Source organism: Erythrolamprus reginae, chromosome 2 (genome assembly GCF_031021105.1).
Source record: "Erythrolamprus reginae isolate rEryReg1 chromosome 2, rEryReg1.hap1, whole genome shotgun sequence".
Taxonomy (NCBI): Eukaryota; Metazoa; Chordata; class Lepidosauria; order Squamata; family Dipsadidae; genus Erythrolamprus; species Erythrolamprus reginae.
This window is the reverse complement of record NC_091951.1, coordinates 319,416,290-319,442,782: the sequence shown is the minus strand read 5'-3', so window position 1 is coordinate 319,442,782 and position 26,493 is coordinate 319,416,290. Positions and strand designations below refer to the sequence as shown.

The 26,493-nt window shown below is 45.2% G+C and overlaps 1 protein-coding gene across 2 annotated transcripts in view; it reads right to left on the bottom strand.

The window, feature by feature from the left end:
- Positions 1-20,740, bottom strand: part of ADAMTS6 (ADAM metallopeptidase with thrombospondin type 1 motif 6) — a 146,197-nt gene extending 125,457 nt beyond the window's left edge. For both annotated transcript variants that reach the window (XM_070743273.1, XM_070743275.1), the window contains exon 1: positions 20,151-20,740. The gene's annotated coding sequence lies outside the window, so the exon portion shown is untranslated. The remainder of the gene's footprint in view (positions 1-20,150) is intronic.
- Between the last annotated feature and the right edge of the window lie 5,753 nt (positions 20,741-26,493).

Below are 26,493 nucleotides of genomic sequence, written 5' to 3'. Positions count from 1 at the left end.
ACGAGGAGGAGGAATCCCAGGCTGAGGAAGAGGGGGAACAGCCAGAGGCCCCCGAGAGGGAGCTCTCCCCAGCAAGCAGCCTGGATTCCTTAGAGGAAAATGCACAAGCAATAATCGATCTGCGACAGAGAAGAGCAACACAAAGAAGGGACCAATTGGCTAGGTACTTTCAGCACTAAAGAGGCAACAGCTGGGTTTGGGTGTGGTGCTCTCTGGAAAGGCTAAAAGGCAGACCCACCCTTCCTGGCTTGTGGAGTATTATCTTTGGGAGTCCTGGGACCTGGCTGTGATCTTTGGCATCTTGGAATTCTGGTTTGTGACTTTGACTACTGAAACCTTGGGGGGAAAAGGTGGGGGTCTTATGCTCTACAGTGGTGGAGGTGCCAGCAAGAAGTTTGCTGTATTGTCTGGACATCAGGACTCTGCTGTAAAGTCTCCTAGCCTGCCTGTTGGGAAGAACAGGTTTTTCTCTGTGTTTATTTTTCAAGCTATAAAGTACTTTTGCTTTTACCAGCGTGTCTGGCTGTTTTTTCCAGTTGGTGTTGAGGTCTGGGGGAACCCAGACAGAACAGATACATCTGCCCTGACAGTGTGACAATTGTAGCTAGTTGCAGAGGCATCAGAAAAATGCCAAATATTTTGCATTCAGATCTCATGTGGGCACAATTTTGCCAATCTTTTGCTTCCACGCATGCATGGAAACAAAAAAACAGCAACATTTCACACGTGTGAGCGTTCCCTCGTGAGATTTTGCTTCTGTGCATGAGCAGGAAGCAAAAAAGGACCCAAATTTTTTTTTAAAAGAGGTCACCGCATGACAGACTGGCGAAGACAGCACTGGAGTGGTTGCACGCAAATTATGCAATCTGCAAGCCACTACCAGAACAGCACACCCTAGCATACCAGTAGGAACCCATGCCTGCCTTCATAATTTGTTGACCACTTGTGACACTGTCAGCATTGGAAATTCAGCAAACATCTGATCATTTCTGAAGGAACACAAATAGTACTTAGGACATACAGTACATAAAAGTTATTGACTGATGGGTAAAGATTACATTTTTATTATTTGGAAGTTAGCTCACATCAATAAACCTAGTGACTTTGTTTTCTAAAAACATATGTGTATGTGAATTACACACTCTACCTTTAAATTCCTTATCCTACATTCCATGCAATGTGGATGGCCTTGGTCCCACCATTTGATAAGCCCCTTGTGAAATACTTCGCATTAGACATTTAGCAAACAACTGATCACTTCACCATTCCGAGGGAAAAAAGAACAAGTAAACAGTCATTTGTAACAACAGCTACAGTAAAGAGGGTACACTGCTGGTTGGATAAAGTGGTAGATTACATTTTATTGTTTGGCAGCTAGTTCTCATCAACATTCCTAACAATATTTCTTAGTTTTTTACAAGCATGTAATTAAATATTTATACCTTCTAATTCATTGTTTTTGTGTCTCATGATGGAGAAGGCCTGTGCTCCCTTCCCAATGGTACATATTGATACTATTATGAATCTTAGGACATTGAAAAATTGGCAGACACCTCCATCTTCTGCACATTCTGAAGGAGAAATGGAAACAGACAAGCATCAGTATTGCTGTAGAAATAATGAAACTTCTAAGATTTATGTGCGTATGAAAGGGAAAAGAATACCTTCATAGGCTTTCACATACTGTGATTCTGATACCTCCTCCTAATAAAAACAACAACAAATGTTATAAATGGCATTTATGCATTTAAGAAATGCTACATTTTAAAAATTAGCTACAAAATTACTTACATTAGTAGCGTCCATCCCAAAGGGGCCTTGTTTTACTGGAAAATGTTGCAGATCATCAGAATAAGAAGCCGTCAACATTCTTGTATGTTTCCATTAGATAAAGTCCCAAGTCCTGTTCTTGATGTAAAATTTGTTGCACCAAAGGCATTGAATTGTTAGCATGTATTTTGTTTTTTGCAAAATTAGTCAGACCTTTTTCATCCATCATATTGTGAATACATTTTAGCAAAACAGAAATAATTGTTTTTAATCATGCTTTGTAGATTACATTTTATTTGAAATTCATTGGGGTGCACGTGATTATTTTCTTGTAATCAATTTCTGTAACATTAATTACATATCATTTTCTTGAAAGACATAGGAGTCTGGTCATGAATCCTTGTCATTAATGAAAGGAGCAATTTCTCCTTCTTGGTACACTGTACAAATGTCTCAACTTCATCCGGCAACTTCAACTTCATTTGAAATATAATTTATTCATTATGTCTGAAACATTAACGAATATCCATGCAATTTGAGGCATAGAAAGTTGAATAATATTATTTTTAGTAATGTCTGTTTCATCAACTCCATTTGGTCTTCATGTTGTAGACCAGTGATTTTCAACCTTTCTTGAGCCGGGGCACATTTTTTACATTTACAAAACCATGGGGCACATTGGGGGGGGGGCTAAAAAAAGTTTGGACAAAAAAATTATCTCTCTCTCTCTTCCTCCCTTTCGCTCTATTTCTCTCTCCCTCCCTCTTTCTCTCCCTTTCTCTTTTTCTCTCTCTCTCCATCCCTCTTTCTTTCTCTCTTCCTTCCTTCCTCTTTTTTGCTCTCTTTCTCTCTCCCCCACCTCCCTCTGTCTTTCTCTCTCCCACCTTCTCTCCCTCTTTCTCTTTCTCTCTCTCTCTCTTTCTTTCTTTCTCTCTCTTGCTCTCTCTCTTGCGTTCTCTCTCTGTCGTTCTCTTTCTTTTTCTCTCTCTCTCTCTTTCTTTCTTTCTTTCTCTCTCTCTTGCTTGCTTTCTCTCTCTCTTGCTCTTTCTCTCTCTCTCTTGCATTCTCTCTCTCTCTCATTCTCTTTCTTTCTTTCTCTCTTTCTTTCTCTCTCTTGTTTTCTTTCTCTCTTGCTTGCTTGCTTTCTCTCTCTCTTGCTCTTTCTCTCTCTCTCTCTCTTGCTTTCTTTCTCTCCCCCCTCTCTTTCTTTCTCTCTCTTTCTTTCTCTCTCTCTCTTTCTCTCTCTCTCTCTCTTTCTTTCTTTCTTTCTTTCTTTCTCTCTCATTTTTTTCTCTCTCTGAGCTTCGCGGCACACCTGACCATGTCTCACGGCACACTAGTGTGCCGCGGCACACTGGTTGAAAAACACTGTTGTAGACATCCCATTAAGCAATGCTGCAGTATTTTTACAACATATGCCTTAAGAATATTCATAATTCAGTATCAGAGGAATAATTTTTAAAGGAAGTAGTATCATATATTATACTTATTATTACTAAAAATACTAAGTTAGATAAGTGGATTGGATTCACCATTTGATGTCTGACAGAACTGACAATGACAGGGCATGATAATCATATTATGTTTGCTCTCATTAATCTTATATGTTAGCTCTTTTGCTAAATGTGGGACCCCACTTTTCATCAAACAAATTGCCATCAGATTCTGCTTTAGCATATCTTTGTTATATCATTGGATTCTGAGACTGCCATGATATTCTCAAATGTTGGTCTGTCTTTAAGCTGAAGTTTGTATCTGCCTGGAGACACTACTGTTGATAGCACATGCTCAGAACGGCAACCCTAGAACAAGTTTCAACATGCCCTGAGCATGCCTGAAACCAGGGGTAGGCTGCTAGCTGGAACGCTAAATTGGGCTCACTGCCACGGCTTGTGAGTGCTTGCCGCGCCAGCGCGATTTTGCTTCTGCGCCTGTAGAGATAGCAAAATCGCACACGGAGCTGCAGATACGCCCATGTTTCGGCATGCATGGAAGCAAAAAAACCTTGCCGAAACACGGGCGCACCTGCGGCTCCATGCGCGATTTTGCTATCTCCACAGGTGCAGAAGCAAAATCACGCTGGCCCTGCAAGTATTCACAAGCCGTGGCGGCGAGCCCAGTTTAGTGTTCTGGCTATCATCCCACCTCTGTCTGATATGAACATGTCTGCACAGAACAAATGCATGTACAGCATCACAGCTCTGTACCTGCCCTCTGGAGGTTCATGTTAGAAATACAAATGCTCTGAATAGCCCATTTTTGTAGATTAGTTACACAGTCCTTTTATTTTATGTTTAAGCCACCTTCACCACCAATAATCAGCCTTATTATTCTATTTGTAATGAATTCTTTGACTGCAGATGTATGCTGATGTACTAGAAGTTTTTGTTTTTTTTTTTATATAATTTTTATTGATTTTTTTGAAATTTTTACAAAAAACAAAACAAAAAGCATAAAGTGTACCATCACCGAACAGAAAGAAAATCCCTTCACCAGGGAAGATTCAATTTTGTATCCTTCATTTGCTTTGTGTCTGGGTTACATTGTTCATTCTTTATAGAGTGATTGAATTTTATTTCTTACATTTGCATCGCTTACTGATGTTAATATATAATTTTTAACCTTCTCCCACCACCTCATTGTTGCTGCTAATTTCTCTTCATTATAATTATGTAGTCTAATTTCCATAATTTCATAGTGAATGTGATCCGCCATGTATTTGCCCCAATTTTTTATCGTCCATTTATTGTCATCTTTGCAGATGTAGGCTGATGTACTAGAAGTTTGTGTGAGATCTTTGTCAGATTCTTTGTTAATTTTTTTTTTCCTTACTGCTGGACCAGAAGAATTGTGATAAACAAGCTTAAACAAATTTTGAAAAGTTGGCTTTTTTTTAAGTCTCCCCACCATCCCCACCAATGATAAAATACAGTAGCAGGCAGTTCTGTGTAAGTTGACTAGAAAAGAAGCACCAAATTTCTAACAAACAAACAAAAAAACATTTTAGTCATGATTTTATCTGATTACTTCCTGGTTTGTTTAAATGTTGTCCCTCTTTTGAGTTACATAATGTTCCCATTGGCTACTCACCAATCAGAATCATTTTGAGGGAAGTATTGGGCAGCCAATACTTTGGCAACCAATATTGTGCTCGGTCTGTCAATCATGATTTTGCACCAATCAGAAATGCTTGGGGTGTTGATGGTGAGAGAATAGCATCCTAGTTAGCAGCTATTAGTCAGTGCCCCCGCTCCATGGATGTGGAACCAAAAAGGCTTCCAATAGAGGAAATAATATATCACAGCACTGTCAGGGGGGATCCAGAAGCGACAGCAAGGCATAGGTGGAGTACAAGCTCTGTTAAAAAATGGTGTCTACTCCTACTGCTGCCCCTGCCAGTGTTTCAAACGGAAAGAAAGCAGCAGACTAGAGTCCCCATCCTCAATTCTCACAGAATAAAATGTTGAGGTACATATTTCTCAGAATCAATGTCCACACAAGACTGACTTATTCACAATATAAATAGATCAAAGAAAAATATGGGAGACTTCATACACTCCCTATCTTATCAGACTCCTCACCTGTAAAGAGATGTAGGAGACAAACCTAACCTCCACTAAGATGTCATGATGATCTCGATCAGTGTTTCCCAACCTTGGCAACTTGAAGATATCTGGACTTCAACTCCCAGAATTCCCCAGCCAGCATTTGCTGGCTGGGGAATTCTGGGAGTTGAAGTCCAGATATCTTCAAGTTGCCAAGGTTGGGAAACACTGATCTAGATAACAGAGAAAAAAAAAAGAGGACTGTCATCACTTCTACCGACAGGGAAACTGAAAATCTTTTTATTTTAATCCAGGAAGGTCACAATAATTTTTTTAAAAAGACACAGGTTTATACCTATGGCTCCTCTCTTGAAGAATAAGAAGATACAAGCCTAAAATACAAATCTGATTGAAAAATATTGTCCTGTGCCACAGATAGGCTTTTGTTCCATGGGCACTGTAGAAACCTCCTACTACCCCACCAAACTAGCAAAAATACCAGCCCCTCTCCAGCACTAGCAGAGTCATATGCTGGAGCCTAGGTCACCAACCTGTGGTCCATGGACCACTGGCAATCAACAAGAAAATTTTGGTGGTCCCCAGACTTTTATATATTTTATATTGCACTCATCCTCAAGCTACGGCCCTGAGCATGCATGGGAATACAACGCCACACATATCCTGTTCACATGCTAGCCCCCATTTTTAAGGGTGTATAATTTCTTTAGGGTTAGGGTTACTCTCCTCAACCGGACCAGCCCCACTTTCTTTGCTGGTCCAGCCTCAGTTGGAGGCGCAAGGTTACTTAGCTCAGAGCCTGAGAGGGGGATGAGCCGTTCTAGCTCCAGGGAAATGGAATTGTTCCGGTTGGAAGGTGAGCCTGCCAGGTATGGGGCTGCTGAGGAAAACAGTACCTGACACATGTAATGGAAGTGGCAGGTATTTTTAGTCTGGCCTGGACCAGGGGAGGGTGGGGGTCGCTAATGGCTTTTCTGGAGGAGATTGGCCATCGCCACATCCCACGATTAGGAAGGCGATAGGAGAGCCAAGGCCATCAGATCTAGAGGAGTTGGGACCACATGCATTCGGCTGCCCACAGTGGGGGGACGGGCACCACTGGAGGTGTTTGAGAATGGAGGAATGCACCCAGGCATCCACACAAGTTGCTGTGTGGGTGCCTGGAGCTGCCGGCAGCAAATTGTGGGGAGAGATGGGGAAGTCACTTCCTTAGTCCCAGTCCAGCTTTCAGGGAGGCAGGCTGGATGGGCACTGTGCTCCAGATTCTCTCCAAACGCGATTCCTTTCATGCAGTCTGAAGCCAGCACAAAACTGGGTTCTTGGGGAAGGGGCAGGCAGCTTGCGGTGAGAATGTCAGGCGCTGCTTCATTCACAAATGCCTCCCTGCCCCATCTGCAGTCTGGGAGCAAGAAATTTTACTTCTATTCTGCCCCACCACCCCACCTAATCCAGAAGAGGCTTTCACGCAGATCCCTTTTGCAGGCTCTCTAGGTGAGAGGGGCACACAGGCTCCTCTCCCTCTACCCCAGAAGTCTGCTGTTGAATTCGCTGTGCGACTAATAGGACACTTGTGGCTATTTTCCATCTCCCTTTTTTGGAGGGTGTGATGGCCTGCTCCACCCACCCTCGTCCTGGACTTCCTCCTGCCCTTTGCTTCCCCTTCGCTTGCCTTTTGCACCTGCTTTGTTTTGGTTTAAATGTACCCTGCAGAAATTATTACCTGCATCCTTAGGACAAGGATGTTCATAGTGATCATTGAAGTGTGCTGAGTGCAGGGCGATGTCAGGATAATGTTAAGATGAAGCAACCATTGTCAAACAGTATGCATTATTGTTTTGACTATTACAATAATCACCCTGTTCTGAGGATACCGATTCTCCACTGCACTTGGAAGGAGAGTCCAACATGGGTAGTTTACCAATCCTATTGGTAGAGACTGAGTTAAAATTTACATATTAATTGAGCACCGCCCCCTTGCATTCCCCATGAGCTCAGTTTTAAAAACTCAGTCCCAGTGTAGAGACTGCTGAGTTTTGCTCTTAAGGTTAAATAGTAAATTACCTGTTTAATGTTCTCTTCTTTTTGTCTTTCAGATGGTGAAGACGGCTTGGATGAGGTCTCTGCCCTCCATGGGCACCACCCCTGATGGCTACTCCTCAGGGGTCCTTTTCCCTCCATGGGAATTGCCCTGGAGAGGAGCACCTCAGCTTGGGGTCCCTGGCCTCTGAGGCCAAACTAGGGCTGCGAGCCGAAGGTGGGGGGGTCCGCCCCCCCCCCCTGGGAGGCTCGAAAACGCTCCCGAGAGCTGACATCGCCCCGACGAAGCGCCTCTCAGCTGTTAGGCGGTTGCTGGAAAACTCCGCCGCCAAGGCAATCGCCGCCATTACCGCCGCCGCCGCAACAATATCGGACGGCATTGAGGCGAGCCGAGGATAGAGCCCTCAAAAAAAACGGCGGGTAGCATAACGGCGGTAAGGCAAGGAGTGGCAAGCCCTGAGACCACGGATCGGCACGGGCCCCGCCATTTTGGAGGGCCGATATTGGCCGGCGCTTGGATCGCTCCGGAAGGCACGAAAACATCAATTCCAGCAGCAGATGGTCGCAAAAGGTCTGTTAGACCCTAATGCGCCGGCGCAAGAGACGAGGAAGGCTCGAGCGCCATTTTGGGGGCAGACTGCCAAAGCATTTGGAGTGATAAGGCCGGCTCCCCCATGTTAAAAGACAAAAGCAAGGGAAAGGCCAAAGAGGAGGCCAAGGCCTCACACTCCTCAGCTTCTAACTCCTCACTGAAGGAGGTTGAGAAGCGGATTAAAGCCCTGGAACAGAAGTTGGAAGCGGCCCTCCACACTTCTCCTACAGGATTGCCCCTAACACAAAGGCAACCATGGTTTCCATGATGATAATAATTTTGTTACAATTAAACAACCTTTAAAGGTTTTGTTATTAAATAAGCATTTATGATTTTGTTATAATTAAATAAGCATTTATAATTTTTTATATTAAATAGGTGTACTTCATATTAATAAAATAGAAATTCTTTGGTCATTATTTTACAAATGTATTTATCTTTTTCAAAAAATCATATTAGTAATCTGTGGAACTCAAAATTATGAGAGTCTGCAAGATTTAAAATTATGAATTTGGTGGTCCACGGGATTTAAAATTATGACCTTAGTGGTCCCTGGTGTCCAAAAGGTTGGGGAACTCTGTTCTGGAGAATCACAAAGATCCCAGATATAAATGTACTTCTTTCCAATGATCTGAAGGCCACTATTGCCAGGAGCATACTAAAAGGATAAGTGAAGCAGCTTAATGCCAAGGATGTTTAGTCTTTCAGACCAGAATTTAAACAAACTTCCTACGAAAGAGAACTTAAGATCTCCAGAGTCCTTCTACTTAGCAGCAGTCCACAACTATTAAACACCCAGATAGCGGTCCCAGAGCCCCAGAGGTGCATTTGTAGCAAGGAGAAAAGGGAATAGAAAATTGCACTGCAAATGTTTCCTAAAGCAGCATTTCTCAAAGTGTAGTCCACAAAGTCAAACAGATAAAAAACTGTAACATTTCACAATTTTAATTTCTATTGCCGCACATACTGGAACATATAACCCACCAAAACTCTTAGGGGTCCTCATTTGTTTTTAAGAATGTAAGAGTCCTGAGATACCTGTTTGAGAATCTCTAAGGCAGTGGTGGCGAACCTATGGCACGGGTGCCACAGATAGCACGCGGAGCCATATCTACTGGCACGCGAGCCGTTGCCCTCGCTCAGCTCCAACATGCATATGTGTGCCAGCCACCTGATTTTTGGCTTGCACAGAGGCTCTGGGAGGGCGTTTTCGGCTGCGAATGCAGCAGAATCCCTGCAGCAGTATGACAGACGCTTCAGACCACAAAATGCAGGGATTCCCAGTGTTGGGAAGCAAAGGGAGATACCTGCAGCAGAATGACAGGCGCTTCAGCCAGCAACGGAAGTCCAGAGGCGGAGCATCCCAGCGGCGCCAGCAAGCAGGGGGAAGCAAAAGGAGATCCCTACAGCAGAATGACAGGCGCTTCAGATGGATGGCAAGCACGAATACAGGGATTCCCAGTGGGGAGAAGCAAAGGGAGATCCCTGCAGCAGAATGACAGGCAATTCGGCCGGCAACGGAAGTCTGGAGGTGGAGCATCCCAGCGGCACCGGCAAGCAGGGGGAAGCAAACTGTGAGTTTTGGGATGGGTTTGCACGCATTTACTTTTACATTAATTGCTATGGGGAAAAATGCTTCTTCTTACGAACTTTTCTACTTACAAACCTGGTCACGGAATGAATTAAGTTTGTAAGTAGAGGTATCACTGTATTGCCCACAAGATCATATGCTGCAACGTCCTGCCTGTCAATGACTACTCCAGCTTCAACCACAACAACACAAGAGCATGCAACAGATTCAAACTTTCCAACGAGGGGAGCCTTTGCCTGGCAACAGAAGTACGGAGGCGGGGCATCCCGCCGGCGGCAGTGGGTTTCTTAAGGTGAAAATAGTTTGGAAGAAGAGGCAAAAAAATCTTAAACCCCGGGTTCGTATCTCGAAAAGTTTGTATGACGAGGTATCACTGTATATCTTTTCCTCCATTCTTCATTGACGTATTTTATTTATATCTTTTCTTCTATCCTTTCCTTGATATATATTACTACATATTTATTCTCTTCAATGTTTATTTTGTATTGGACGAAAAAAATAAATAAGACAGTCTTGCCCTATGGTCACATAGCAAACCATAGATCACAGAAGAGCAAGTGTAGCTACAGTGTTCCCTTGATTTTCGCGGGTTTGAACTTCACGGAACGTCTATACCATGGTTTTTCAAAAATATTAATTAAAAAATACTTTACGGTTTTTTTCCCCTATACCACGTTTTTTCCCACCCGATGATGTCATATGTCATTGCCAAACTTTCATCTGCCTTTAAAAAACATTTTTTTAATAAACTTTAATAAATAAACATGGTGAGTAATAATCTAAATGGTTGCTAAGGGAATGGGAAATTGTAAATTTAGGAGTTTAAAGTGTTAAGGGAAGGCTTGGGATACTGTTCATAGCCAAAAATAGTGTATTTACTTCCGCATCTCTACTTCGCGGAAATTCTACTTTCGCGGGCGGTCTCGGAAAGCATCTCCCGCGAAAATCGAGGGAACACTGTACAACCACTCTACGATGAAATCATGGTAGTCAAAGAAAGCCCAATTACTTTGTCCTTTGTCTTAACTTCCATAACACATTCGTCTGCTTTTCAGGAGTTTCATGTCTTACTACCATAGTGCAGGGTAGCAAAAAAGTGTCTCTAATAGCAATTGTTAATCCTTTCTTCTGTGATGATGAACCTATGGCATGCATGCCAAAAGTGGCCATCTCTCCAGGCATGTGAGCTATTGCCCTTTGCTCTTCCAGCTTCTAGCGCATCGGCCAGCTGGTTTTCACATGCGCAGGAGTCCAGAAACTGGAAGAGCAGCTGTCGTGAAGATGATCTTTTGGTTTCTGGTGCACACAGACACACCGGCTACCCAATCTTTCAGTTTATGGCATATATTTGTGTACAAAGACCAGCTGGCTGGTGTGCATGCATATGCCAGAAACTGGAAGATAATCTTCCAGCACATGCATGCGCACTGTCCAGCTGGCCTTCACATGCACAAGCATTGCCAGAAACGGAAAGACCAGGTAGTTGGCGTACATGAGTGCACCAGGAAGATAATTTTCCGGTTTACAGCACACACACACCAAGTGGCTACTCTTCCAGTTTCTGGCACTCATATGTGTGCGCTCCCATTTTGGCACTTGGTGCCGAAAAGGTTCACCAACACTGCCTTACTTATTGCAGCAGCATATAAATAAGGATGTGTTCATTTTATCCTGCCTTTTTTTCATATACGATTCAAGGCAGCAAGCATACATAACACTTCGTTTCCCATTTTCCCCACAACCATCCTGTGAAGTGGCTGAGAGAGTGTGAATGGACCAAAATCAGCAGGCCATTTTTATGTCTAAACTGGCACTACAATTCACAGTACGTTAACCACTGTACCAAATTTTGCCAACTGACTGAATTATACCTGTATTACTGATCTAAAATATGTGATTTCTTCGGGTGATTATATATACATTTTGCATCATGGGAGAAATATCTGGAGTACAGCAGACATTCTAGCATAGAAGGACATAGATTTTCTTTTCCTATAGAAAATATTTGTGATACCTACATCATTTCCTCAAAGTAGATTTCTTTCCTCAACATTTTACCTAGGACAGCTCAAACACTACAATCAGAATTAATAAAGTGTATAGTTTTATAAATTACCCTGCAAAGATTAGACTTTGATAAAGTCTGATCTAAAATATGTGATTTCTTCGGGTGATTATATATACATTTTGCATCATGGGAGAAATATACATTATACAATTTGCATTCTAAATCTGCATTCATGCTTTGTAATAAAATCTGTGTAAATATGCAGCATGGCATCTGATTCAAATGACAATACTTGGATTTTACTACATTCAGAAGTAGCCATCAGTGGCCAAATAACATTATGAATTGCTCTTGAACAAGTTGAAGTTAAAATGATATTTTTGTCTGAAAACAATCCTAAATAGACAAATCCTGAATCAAAAAACTGCAAAGCCATTCAAACTATATTTGAATCCTTTCTAATGTAGTGTACATTTCAGATATTTCTTCCCTATGTCTATAGCTTTACACTGGCAGCACTTATTTTCCTTCCACTTGATGTCTAAATTATTTCCTAAATTAAAATCTGCTACATCAAGTTTGCATTAATTCTATAACAGAGTGAGATTTGTGACTAACTTTCTCAGATGCCTTACATTTCTCTCGATTGTTGCTGACAAGTTTCTATACCTTGATTGGAGTCAACTTGTAATAAATTAAATTGATTGGACATGATTTGGAAAGGCACAGACCTTGTAACAGAGCAAAAGCCACCAGGTTAAAGGAACTGTCTGCAGACAAGGAGTCTCCAACCTTGGCATCTTTAAGCCTGGAGGGCTTCAATTCCCAGAATTCCCAGCTTCTGGCTAGGGAATTCTGGAAGTTGGAAGTCCCTCTGGCTTAAAATTGCTAAGGTTGGAGACTCCTGGTCTGCAGAGCTCACAAACAAAATTATTAAAAGGCACAGATCCTACAACAAAATTTCTGCTGCACTGAAGAGCACAGTGGCCTCCACAATTCTCAAATGAAAGAGGTCTGGCACAACCAGGACTCTTTCAAGAGTTGGTCACCCAGTCAAATTGGGGAGAAGAGCCTTAGTTTCCCTTTGTTATTATAGGGTACTGACTAATAGATTAATGAGAGGAAAAATGAATTGTAGAAACAGGCTGCAGCATAACAAAATTAAAGAAAGTGGAAGGGGGTCTAAATATTTTCTGAATGCACTATATCTGTACATCTAAGGTTATTTTGCATGCCACAGTTTTGCTCATATTAAATTTGCAGGTGTTTGGGCTTAGTTGGATTTCTCTGTTTTTACTCACACATTTTAATGTCACAAGGGACAATTGCATTTTTATTTTTTATTTTTTGCTGCCTGGTTCTCTTTAGAAAAAAAAGCCAATCTATAAAACCTTCTCTGTCATACTATGTTTATTCTAAATTATTCATATCCAAGCTTGAGTTGGATCATCTTAAATAGGTTATCAAAGACAATTAAATTCTTGATACGTATAATACGAATACAAGACAAGGCATGCCCCATTTGTCATTCTCTGAAGGTATCTGTGAAACTGACCCTAAAAAGCAAGGAAAAAAGGTAGTTTAATTACCATTTCTGCATAGCACCAGCTAAACAACAGAGGGACTATAAAGGAAGTGGCAGATGAAAGCAGACTCCATCCTCATCCATTCAAGTTCTTTGCACTATCATCATGCTGATCAAAGGACTCTCTCAAGTGCTGCTTCTACTTCAGAGGGCCAACATTTACTGTAGTACTAAAGCAAGAAACTCAACAAATTTTATGCTTTGAGACTTATGTGGAACATTCTATGGAATAATGATTTCAGCTGTCCATTATGCTTCTGGTTTGGAAGTTACGCTGTTTTAAAAAGAGAGAGAGAGAGAGAGAGAGAGAGAGCTGAATGCACCTGGATTAATGTTACGCCTAATGGAAAAAGCCTCCCTGGATTAGGCGAAACTAAGGGAAGAAAAGAGGCAATAAATAATGCACAGGGGAATTCCACCAAAGGTGCAGGTGATGAGCTTAGCAGCCTTTTCCTGACTAGCACAAACCTCCCTTTTTTCTCTTTCTATATGCTACAATTAAAATGCTATAAATGTATTAGTGGGGAAGGCGTGATACAGTTACATTGACATTCACCTCAGTTTCCTTCTGCAGTGAATTGTTATTTTAGAAAGCTTGCCATGGCAGAGGCTGGGGTAATGACTGTAGGGCCCTTTTGGGGGGGGGGGGGGGAAAGCCTTAGCTGGCTGGCTCAGTACTTATTTTTGAAACTGAGAGGTGCCAGAGCCAAAGCAGCCTACCAGCCATTACATCCACTTGGAAACGGCAGGAGACAGGAATAAGTAGTATCGTATTTTCAGTCACTGGTATACTGTAATCTCTCCTTTTTTTGCATTTTGTCCCAGACCCATTGAGATAAATCCAACCGCCTTCTGCTGCACGAATCCCAGCGACCGGTTAGGTCCCACAGAGTAGGTCTTCTCCGGGTCCCGTCAATTAAACAATGCCGCTTGGCGGGACCCAGGGGAAGAGCCTTCTCTGTGGCGGCCCCGGCCCTCTGGAACCAACTCCCCCCCAGAGATTAGAATTTCCCCCACCCTCCTTGCCTTTCGTAAGCTCCTTAAAACCCACCTCTGCCGCCAGGCATGGGGGAATTGAGATGCTCTTTCCCCCTGGGCCTATACAATTTCATGTGTGGTATCTCTGTATGTATGTTTGGTTTTTTATATTAATGGGTTTTTAAATCATTTTTAGTATTTATTGGATTGTACATTGTTTTATTACTGTTGTTAGCCGCCCCGAGTCTTCGGAGAGGGGAGGCATACAAATCCAATAAATAAATAAAATAAATAAATAAATATGTAGGGGTGGACTACTGGCCGGACGGGGGGTAACGCAGTGGGGTAGCGAAAATGGACCTCGACCCCAGGATACCAAATTTGCACTGAAAGATACTGAAACAAAATGCATAAACCACGCCCACAGGGTGGTAGTAAAAATGTTGGTAGCCCATCACTGCACATATAATAATAATAATAATAATAATAATAATAATAATAATAATAATAATAAGAAGAAGAAGAAGAAGAAGAAGAAGAAGAAGAAGAAGAAGCAGACTTGTATGCCGCCCTTCTCCGAAGACTCGGAGCAACTCACAACAAAATACAAAGCACAAATTAATATTAAAAACAATATGGGTCCACCCAGTGTTGGGCAGCAGATGCGCTCAGGTGCTCCGTCCCGGTAGGAAATTCCAGGATGCACACGCAGCTGCATGCTGTAAATGTGCCCGCGTGAGATTTGGCATGCGCAGCAAGTGAAATCTTGTGTGAGGACGATCATGCAAGCAAGAATTCAGCAATTTTCCTCAATTTTTTTCCTTCTGCGCATGCACGGAAGCAAAAATATTGGGAAATATTGCCAAAATATTGCTTGTCCGCACTTCCTCGTGTAAGATTTTGCTCTCTGCGCATGCACAGAAGCCAAATAATCCACCGACACACCCAGTGGGTGCGCACATGCCCGCAACAGCCTCAGAATGCGCACCAGTAGGAGGCAAGACAAGCAGCCCTTTGCTGGGTCCACCTATATGACATTGATGAATTGCTATAGGACAGTGATGGTGAACCTATGGCATGTGTGCCGCAGGTGACATGCGGAGCCATATCTGAGGGCACGTGAGGCGTTGCCCAGCAAACATGTGCATGCTGGCCAGCTGATTTGGGGGATTTTCGGCCATCTCCAGGCTTCAGGAGGCTTTCTTGAACCCTGGGGACAGCGAAAAATGGCCCAACAGGCCAACTGGAAGTTTGGAACTTCCGATTGGGTCATTGGACCATTTTTTGCTGTACCCAGGGTTCAGGAAAGCCTCCTGAAGCCTACGAATGGTGAAAAACAGCCCAACCAGAAGTTCATTTCTGAACATCAGGTTGGCCTGTTGAGATGTTTTTTGCCGTCCCCAGGCTTGGCCGTTTTCTCCATACTTCAATGAGGCCTGTGCAAATGCACGGGGGCAGCGTGCTAGAGTTGTACACATGTGTGTGTGTGTGTGGAACTGCGGGAATTGTGCACATGCACAAGGAGGGCATTGCATTATGGGTGTGGGTGCACTCTTTTTGTCACCCAAGCCAAAAAAAAGGTTTGCTATCATTGCTATAGGAGTTAGAGTCTTTTCCATTTTCCCCTCCCCCTTTTCCTAAAGGTGTTTCATTCTGCTGAATGAAAGTTTGGAAAGCTTACTAAAGGAAGGGATATGTTACTAGTCCCAAAGGTACCAGGATAGTACTCTGTCTGGGATGGTGTAGGATTCCTGCTTGAGTAGGGGGTTGGACTAGATGACCTGCAAGGTCCCTTTCAATTCTAATGAATGAATGAATGAATGAACGAATGAATAATAGTTATTTTAAATTTCTACTTTCCATACAAGTTTTACTTGATTTATGACCATAACTGGACTGAAATCTTGGTTGTTAAGTGAAATATCATTTAATCCCACAAAGACACCCCTGGTTCTCCTAGTTGTAGTTGCTAAGCAACTGCATGGGTCATTAAGCAGACAATACAAAGGAGGCAGGCAGCTCCCCTTCATGCATGGAAAGGAACTCTTGCACTGGGCTGGAGAAACAAACAAGGTCTTGAGGATCTAAGCTTTCTTTCTGCAGCCCTTCAGAGAAGAAGTCCTTTTCTCCACCATGCATGGAGAGAAACTACAGAAAGGGGCTGCAGAAAACGTTCAGCTCTGATCTGCATTTCTTCAGCCCTTCTCTCTCTCTGTGTTGAGCTGGAATCAAAGAGGTCTTCAAACTTGGAAGCTTTGAGACTTGTAGACTTCAAGCCCCAGAATTCTCCAGCCAGATGGAGAATTCTGGGAGTTGGAAGTCCACAAAGTCTTAAAGCTGCCAAGTTTGAAGACCTCTGGATTGGAGAAACAAAGCATGGATCCAATCTGGAAGTTCTGTTTTATTTATCCATAAGCACATTTGCCTCCCTTCTAGAAGGTAAAAATCCTGCACTGGATTTCTGCATCCCAATGAAGGATGTCTGCCCCACCCACACTTTTTGAGGGGAGGGGAAATCCTTCTTCAGATAGCAGCAGCTTGCAACTTCCCCAATGATTTTCTGGGGAGGCCAACAGAGAAAACTGTAAATGGCAGCCATGAGATGATAGGACGCTGGCAACCAGTTAGCTGTAAGAGTGAACAGGTTGCCAAACACCCAGATCTGAACCATGTGGCCGTGGAAGAGAGAGAGAGATTTTATGATGGCTAGAAGTGCTTTACCCTTCCCTGCCCACGCTTTCAACTTTGGTCCTGTTGATGACAACGACCAGAAGGGGGAAAAAATGTAACAAAACTAGTAGCCCAACAGTACTACATATGCTGCTAAAAAAATTAATAAAGGGAACACGTAAACAACACAATATAACTCCAAGTAAATCAAACTTCTCCCCTGACCAATTAATGCTTTAGTTTGATTGTTGAATGAATGATATTGATAGTTTTTTAATTTGAATTTTAAAGATTGTTTTTAATGTATTAATTGGATTGTTATTATTGTTCTTGGGTTTTTTTTTCTGTACATGCTGTGAGCAGCCCTGAGTCCTTGGAGAGGGGCGGCATACAAATCCAATTAAATCTAAAAAAAAACTAAAAATCTAAACTTCTGTGAAATCAAACTGACCACTTAGGAAGCAACACTGTCTGACAATCAATTTCACGTGCTGTTGTGCGCTTTCAACTTTGTACAGAACAAAGTATTCAATGAGAATATTTCATTCATTCAGGTCTAGGATGTGTTATTTGAGCGTTCCCTTTATTTTTTTGCGCAGTACTGTATATATAAAAACCAGGGAATCCACCCCATACTTAACATGCACTGATAAAGTTCCCTAGCTGGGCAAAGAAAAAGTCTGCAAACTAGCAACAAAAGCTTCCAAGGACACCATGATTAATTTTCAACCAGGCAACTGCAGAGTGGAAGAGAAAACAAGTAGTGGCAGTTGTGTGCATGGACCAGTGGCAGTCGGTTATAGGCTTAGGCTACTTGTACAGTATCCATTTTACAGAGAATGAGCTCTCCCCGACCTCCAAACAACACAATCCCGGCTCTTTCGAGCCACCAGGTAGCAGCAGCAGCAGCAGCGCCGCCGCCCGGATTCCTCTCCTCCGCACCGCATCCTTTTTCTTCGTTCCCGCGGAGCCTTGGCCACCGTTCTGCGCCCGCCGCTCATCAATCCTCGCCCGCCGGTCCCCTGGACCGTCTCCAAAGAGGCAGCGGCTGAGCTGAAGCGAGAGACTTCCCGCCGGCTGGGACAGGCGCCCCCCCCCCCACTTTTCCCCCCCAATGAGCCTCATTCTCCAACCTCGTCCTCTTTTTTTCTCCCCTCGCGACGCTAGCCTTCCTCCGCAACACACCCACACTCCGTTACCACCTGCAGCCCAGTTACTGTCGGGCATTTAGTCGCGCCAAGTCTGGTTCTGGGCGGGACAGGGATGGAGGAGGAGGGAGAGACTGACCGGATGCCGCGCTGCGCGTAAGGCCAGAGCAAAGAAGGAAGGTCACGGCCTCGCCAGCCAGCCAGCGCTGGACCCGGGGGCCCCTTCGCCGCCTTGTCCTGGCCGGGACTTCCCTCGAGCTCCGCCGCGCGGCCTTCAGGTTTCGCGCACCCCCCCGGCTGGTGTCTGGCAGCGACGCCCTTGGCTAGAGACGCTTTATATAGTCCTTGGCGGGCGCTCCGGTTCCCTACGGGGAGGACGCGAGAGGCGAAGCCGGCCCATTACACATACACACACACCGCCTCTGGCTCGCAGGCGAGTCGCAGTCTCCTGGCACCGAGCGGGACTCGGGAAAGCTGCAGACTCTGGGCGGGGAGGAGGGCTGGGAGAAGCGGCCAGCCGGCGGAGCCTGAGGTTGCTAAGGCGATACCCGGGCTGCGGAGGGAGGGGGGCGGCGGGGAAGGGACAGTATGGGGTAAAATCGCTCCCAAAGTGGTCCCAGGTAACCGCTTGGCGGCCGCCGCCACACAGCTGGTCTATTTGGGTTCCCAGCCAGGAATGTCTACGCTCAAGAGGAACGGGAACTTAATCCCCCCTTCCCCCCGAAATTCGCTCCGGCGGTTTTCAATTGTTTGGAGGGGGAAAAGCGAAAGGAAAAGGCCCGCCCGCCTTTAGCCACCTCGGAGGCAAATTTCACGGGAATCCGGTAGCGATTCTCAAATCAGACGAGTTGGGAAGGGGGGGGGGGGGCGGAGAGAGACTGCTGCGCCTCCTTTCGGCAAAGGCAGCTCTGGCGATCAATTGCCACCTGGGTGGTTGGAGGATATGGGGGTGGGGGCAAAACCCGAACCGATTCGTATAACTTTGCGCCGCCCTCCTTCCTCCCCCCCCCCCCCGCTTCACTCTCAAAAGGATCGGCTGTCATTTTTACTGCTAGAACCCCGGACAAAACTTTTTTTAAAAGTTCTCCGGCGTGCCCCCACCTCACCCCCCCCCCCCGCACACACATAATCCTTCGTGGTACAAAAGAACACATCCCCCCCCCTTTCAAGAGACCAGAAAGAACAAAAGCCTCCCTCCCCCGCCACCCTCCCTCTCCTCCCCCTCCCCACCCCATCGGAGGGAAGAGTCTGGAGCTGTTCTTAATGGGAGCTGATGCTAAAGTTTTAACATTCAAGCAGCCCCGTTTCCAGACAGCAGCGCTAAATCTATTTGGATAAAACGCGTGTAGCCCAGACACTTGGCGCGAGGCCCGTAAAGGAGTTGCAGAAGAAGCAGCCCAGCTGAAAACAAGCGTCTGGGACGGAGACTCTCTCTCTCCCCCCCCCCCCCCCTCGCTCGCAGTGCAGTGAAAAGCAAACCAGCCCGGTGCAAAACGTCTGGGCGTAGAAATTCGTCCCCCAGCCCTACCTTCGACTCTCCGGCCGCACACCTTCGCCGCCACCTTTTGCACACACACACAAACCGACCCCTTTAAACAGACCCGCCGCGATTCCAGAGGCTCTGCAAAAAGGGGCTGCGCGTCTAGCAAAGCCCTCTGGTCCGCCAAGTAAATCAAAGCCCCGCCACTTCCACCACCACCCCCTTCCCCATTAGCCCCTCAAGGGTTGGAGGTGCCTCTCCATTCAGTGGAGCAAATCGGCTCGAGCGATCCCACCAAACGCCAACCTTGCGCGCCCGTGCACACACACAAAACACCCCCACGCACTTGTCTTTCCCCATTGCTTATAGACGCCGGCGGCCCCCTGCCAAGCGACGGCTTTAGATTAGAAGCGAAGTCTCTCGCAGACACCCGGTTTCACATGGGTCGGCCAGATGTGGGTTTTGTTTTGTTTTTTTGCTGGGTTCTCAGCGAAGCGTTTCCGCTCCTCAGGGAAGGAGCACACTTGTTAAACCCCAGCTGCTTTTCGCCTCAGAAAGCCTCCGCGCCCCCCCCCCCCGTCCCCCCGCCCCCCGTTATAATCCTCACACCGCTCGTTGCAAAACCGTTGCAAATCCAGGTCGCCCAGCCAGTGGATTTTTACCCATCACCCCCGCCCCCCAGACAAGAAAATCGTGAGGTAAAAACTGCCCGTCCGAGCTTTCCTTACCGTTCTCATCTTCAATGTCTTGGCTACAAAAGGGACTTTTTCAGACAATGGCAAATTGGACTGGACGGGTCCCGTGTTTCCTCTCTGAATTTGTTTCCCCCCGCTTGGGCAAAAAGCCAGCCTGAGGCAAATTCTAGAGCAGAATAAAACCCTCTAGCTTTTCCTAAAGAAAACCAGGCAGGCTAAAAGCAGGAGAGATGCCGTAGGCTTTACCCAGTCTGTCTAAGCACCCTGCATTTTTTTTTTTGTGGTCTTTTTACAATCCAAAAGAGAAAGAGAAAGAGAGAGAGAGAGAGAACGAACGAAAGAAAGAAAGGAAGAAAGGAAAGGAAGAAAGAAGGAAAGAAGGAAGGAAGGAAAGAGAGAGAGAGAAAGAAAGAAAGAAAAGGGGAAAGAGGAAACGGGGTGAGGGGGGGGAGAGACTGAATCTAGAGTTAAAGGTTTGCTGTCTTGGCCACCCTTTAGAGGCAGAAAGAGGAGGTGGATACCATTCAAAAGGAGAGAGGGAAGGAAGGAAGGGAAGAAGGAGGGGAAGAAGGAGCAGGAAAGGCCGGAGAGAAAAGTTTTTTGTTGAAGTAGCCCGAGGTCTCTGCTCACTAACCGGCCTTTAGCCAAGTTTAGAGCTGCAGCAGAAGCGGACTATTTTGGCCTGGGAGGGCACGCTGACGTCAGTTTGCAAATGTGCCGCTGGCACAGCTGCGCATGTCGGGGCCCATTACGTGGAGGAGGAGGGGGAGGCAGAGGTACAATTAAGGGGTAATGGAGTGGGCTGGCTAGGACAATGTAAACTTCACCACCGCCGCCGCCACCACCACCCGGGCTGCCTGTTTCTTTGGCGCGCGTCATGGCGCTCTTCCCTCCCTCACGACTTTTCCCTCAGGCCGCGTACCTTCCGCTAGTTCTCTCAGTCAGACGGGCTGGGTTTTTCCCCCAAAACGGCTCTGCCAGAAATTTGGGGGGTAGGGGGGAGGCGGGAGGCGACTTGACTCGGGATGAACCGGTGTATCTGGAAAAATCTTCCGCGCTCGGGGAACTTTAAACGCCCGCTGGAACCAGGCGGCTTCCACGCACTGCCCTGGACGGGGTGCTCACAACTGAAGAGGGGAGGGAGGAGGGAGGACAAACGAACGGCCTCGGTGCGAGGTTTTTTATCAGCTCCGGCACCTTCGGCGTGCCATAAAGTTGCCGTTGTGTTATCCATGTTACACAAAAGATTTAACCCGGTCGCCCCCTCAGGAAAAGAATGCATCTGAGTCCTTTTCTTTGTGCTGACCTAGCCTCACAGGCAACCGAGTGTGTGAATTCGTCCGTGGTTGTAAATTTGATGGTGAGGTACTCCCCTCCATCCACATTACTTAAAATCCAGATAAGGATAGAAGAATAATACTGTATATTGTGTCTTTTGGCCCGAGAAAGAAGGAAAGAAAGAAAGGGAGAGAGAGAGAAAAGAAAGAAATAAAGAAAAAAGGAAGGGGGAGAGAGAGAGAAGGGAGGAAGAAAAATAAAGAAAAAGGGAGAGAGAAAGAAAAAGAAAGAAAAGGAAGAGGGAAGGAAGAAAGAAAGAAAGAAGCAGCTACCCTTTATCCATAGAGCTAGTCTATTCTCTTCCAAATATAGAGACGATGAATCATTGGAGGTAATATCTTCGTGGCAAACTTAAAGCAAAAGGGACTTTAATTACCTAATTTAATCTGTTACTAGGCCACCGGCTGTTTAAAGTCCAGGTGTGATAGCGGGTTCACCTTACAAAGTCTCCACAGTTCTCTTTACACACGACAAGTCCATAGGAGAGTCCATCTGAGCAAACATCCACAGGAGGATGTGGATGAAAACACATGGAATTCCACCATCAGAGAGCAAAATTCGGTAGCCCCCAGGAAAGAGAAGTAGACAGTTGATGGTTCTTGCATGCTACATCACACCTATAATGCGGTGCTTTTACAGTTTCGGTATACTACACGTTTACAGTAGTGGCTTCCAGACAGGCATTGGTCTCATTCACAACTTTGATTTTAGGTGCATGTAAGCACATCTTTTGGTGATACAGTACTTGATTTCTGTACTAGGCTGATCATCCCACCTTGTCTCATTCTAGGAGTGGCAGTGAAAGACTACCAAATTTTTTACTACCACACTGGGGGCGTGGCTTATGCAGGACGCCCTGCATTTTCTTTCAACATCTTTCAGTGCAAATTGGGTGCTCTGGGGTGGAGCTCCATTTTCACAACCCCACTGCGTCCGTCTGCCCCCGTCCGGGCAGTAGCCCACCCCTGGATGGTGGGGGGGGCCACATAGTAAGGAAATAAGAAGAACTGACAAAAGTAACAAGGAATATCCCTAGCCTCCTATCCCATTTCTGTCCACTGAACTAACCCGGGCTTGTGAAAGAGGTTCTGTTTTTCTCTTCTCCTTCTCACATTATTTCCAGATGGAAACCAGAAACTAGCTGAGTTTGGAACTGGCAGTCGGTACGGTTCTCGGGTTTGGTTTTCCCCCTCCCTCCCCCTCCTCAAAAGCTTCCTGCACGGAAGGTATTCATGGCCACGCTGCACCGATGGCAGCCAGGAGGGGGGAAAGCTCTGCAGATTTGCACAACTCCCCCCTCCTCCGAATTGAAATAAAAGCTACGCGCGTCCCGACTAAGAGTGCCAAGGCACTTTCGCTTTCATTTAAACTGCTCTTCACACCTAGGAACCAGACTAGACGGAAGGGCTGCTTGGAAAGGAAACCGAGTGGGAGGGCGAGAAAGAGACTCGGGCTTCTTTTCTCCAAAGAAGAAAGCAGCAAGCAAAGCAAGTCGCGATAGAAAAGAGTGTGAACGAGTGAGTTAGCTGGGGCGCACAAACCCAAAAAAATCACCAGCTTTTCCTCCCCCCCCCCCATACGGAGTCTGAAAGTGTGCGAGGCTCCAGGAGGAAGCATAAAGGGCGTTTTTAAGATTCACCCACCACGAGAGAGCTCAGCTGGGCATGAGTGGGACAAGCTATTCCCCCCCCCAAGTATCCCGTGGTTTATTAATTGGACTTTTATGTCGCCCCTCTCCGAGGACTCGGAGTCTGTCTGGGCTGATAGACAGACAGCCAGACCGACAGCCAGCCAGACAGACAGACAGACAGAGATAGACATAGACAAATAGACAGACAGATGATAGACAGACAGACAGACAGACATTTCCAGAAAAATAATCTCCCTCTCCTATAGCATACAGAGGGACAGGCTATGGTAGGTGTTTGTTGATCGTTTATTTTTTGGTTTTTTGGTTTAGAATAGAATAGAATTCTTTATTGGCCAAGTGTGATTGGACACACAAGGAATTTGTCTGCTCTTTGGGCTCGACAGGATGAGACACTCACATTGTTGAGTCGGTTGCTGAATATGCTATAGACCAGTGTTTTTCAACCAGTGTGCCGCGGCACACTAGTGTGCCGTGAGATATGGTCAGGTGTGCCGCGAAGCTCAGAGAGAGAAAGAAAGCAAGAGAGAGAGAAAGAAAGAAAGAAAGCAAGAGAGAGAGAGAAAGAAAGCATGAGAGAGAGAGAAAGAAAGCAAGAGAGAGAGAGAAAGAAAGCAAGAGAGAGAGAGAAAGCAAGAGAGAGAAAGAGAGAGAGAAAGAGAACAAGAGAGAGAGAAAGAGAACAAGAGAAAGAAAGCAAGAGAGAGAAAGAGAGGGAGGGAAGGAGAGAGAGAGAAAGACACAGAGGGAGGTAGGGAAGGAGAGAGAAAGAGAGGAAGGAAGAGAAAGAAAGAGGGATGGAGAGAGAGAAAGAAAGAGGAAGGGAGAGAGAAATAGAGTGAAAGGGAGGAAGAGAGAAAATATTTTTGTCCAAACTTTTTTTAGCCCCCCACCCCACCCCGCTCAATGTGCCCCAGGGTTTCATAAATGTAAAAAATGTGCCGCAGCTCAAAAAAGGTTGAAAATCACTGCTATAGACCACGCAACCTACCCCGAGGTTCTCCCCTCCGTCAGCGTTAACAACAAAAGGGAGAAAGAGCTAAACAGGACCTCCTTTAAAAAAGAAAGAAAAAGAAACGAAGAAAGCTGAGAAATACTTATTGCCTATTCAAGGAGCGCCATCCTGCGGCCAGTGGCGGTAAAGAGCAATCAGATAACGATTTGAATTCTTGCTACTTGTTTAGTGCAAATTGCAGTCTCGCTTACCTATATGTTCGTTATGAACCGCGACGGCCTGTCCTCTTTGCCCTTCTTAATATAAGTTATATACCCCTAGAAGATGTGAAAAAAGTGACATAATCATTTTTCACACTTACCATCGTTGCAGCATCCCCATGGTCACATGAAGAAATTTCAGGCGCTTGGTAACTGATCCATAGTTGTGGTTGTAGTGTCCTAGCATCATGTGATCACCTTTGCCACCTTCTGGCAAGCCAAATCAATTAGAAAGCCAGGTGCACTTAACAACTGTGTTACTAATTTAACAACTACAATGATTCACTTAACAACTGACTTGCGGGACCGCCTCCTGCAGCATGAATCACAGTTAGGTCCCACAGAGTCGACCTTCGTCAACTAGACAATGTTGTCTGATGGGACCTAGGGGAAGAGCCTTCTCTGTGGGGGCCCCGGACCTCTGGAATCAACTCCCCCCAGAGATTCTTACTGGCCCCACCCTCTTCGCCTTCTGTAAGAGTCTTGAGACTCATTTATATTGCCAGGCTTGGGCCGATTAGACCTTAGCCCCTGGCCAATGAATGATTGTATGCTGTACAAATGGATGTACCATAATTCATTTTACTATAACTAGGGATTTAAAATAGTTATGTAATTTTAATGTAAGCCGCCCCAAGTCCTCGGAGAGCGGCGGCATAAAACTCCAACAAACAAACAAACAACACTTGCAAGAAAGATTGTAAAAGGGGGCAAAACACCCTATTTTTCAGAGTATAAGACCCACTTTTCTCCCCTAAAGGAGGGTGGAAATGTTGGTGTGCCTTATATACTGAATACAGTCATTTTGGCCTCCCGAAGTCCCACCCAAGTGTCCCATTTTTTTGGTGAAAAATTTGTGCATTTTTTTTGCAAAAATGGGGTTCACAGAGCGTTTGGGAGGCTTGAAGAATGTTCCTGGGAGCTGGGGGAAGGCAAAAACACAAAAAATGTGGGGAAATGAGTGAAAACAGCCCATTTTTTTTACAAAACAGTGGTGTTTTTGCCTTCCCCCACCCCATAGGAGCACTCTGCAGACCTCTCAAATTTTCTGTACACCCCATTTTTGCAAAAAAAAGGGGGGGAGTGAAAAACAGGCCATTTTTGCCTTTCCCCAGCCCTTAAGAGCACTCTACAGGCTTCCCAAATTGTCTGTGTGTCCCATTTTTCCACAAAAACAGGTTAAAAAATGGATCTGTTTTTCCAAAAAATGGTGTGCACCGAGGGTTTGGGAAGCCTGCAAAGTGTTCCTGGGGATTGGGGAAAGCAAAATCACCAATTTTTATGAAAAATTGGCCCATTTTTGCAAGAAAGGGTGCATGCAGAGGGTTTGGGAAGCCTGCAAAGTGTTCCTGGGGATTGGGGAAAGCAAAATCACCAATTTTTGTGAAAAATTGGCCCATTTTTGCAAGAAAGGGTGCATGCAGAGGGTTTGGGAAGCCTGCAAAGTGTTCCTGGGGATTGGGGAAAGCAAAATCATCAATTTTTGTGAAAAATTGGCCCATTTTTGCAAGAAAGGGTGCATGCAGAGGGTTTGGGAAGCCTGCAAAGTGTTCCTGGGGATTGGGGAAAGCAAAATCACCAATTTTTGTGAAAAATTGGCCCATTTTTGCAAGAAAGGGTGCATGCAGAGGGTTTGGGAAGCCTGCAAAGTGTTCCTGGGGATTGGGGAAAGCAAAATCATCAATTTTTGTGAAAAATTGGCCCATTTTTGCAAGAAAGGGTGCATGCAGAGGGTTTGGGAAGCCTGCAAAGTGTTCCTGGGGAGGACAAAAACCTTTTTTTCTTACTTACCTTTTTAAAATCTTGGTGCGTCTTATACACCTGTGCCTCTTATAGTTGGATAGGATAAGTGTCTCACTCAGCAGCAGAAATTTTGGACACAGTTGTGATCACTTGGTCTTTAATTAGATTACTGGAAGAGCACAGAAGAATTTTCAACTTTTTTTTCGTTTAGAGAGAAGTTTGTTTTATTAATTAATTAATTAATTTAATTAATTTTTATTCCGCCCTTCTCCTTAGACTCAGGGCGGCTTACAACATGTTAGCAATAGCACTTTTTTAACAGAGCTAGGCTATTGCCCCCACAATCCGGGTCCTCATTTGACCCACCTCGGAAGGATGGAAGGCTGAGTCAACCTTGAGCCGGTGATGAGATTTGAACCGCTGATCTCCAGA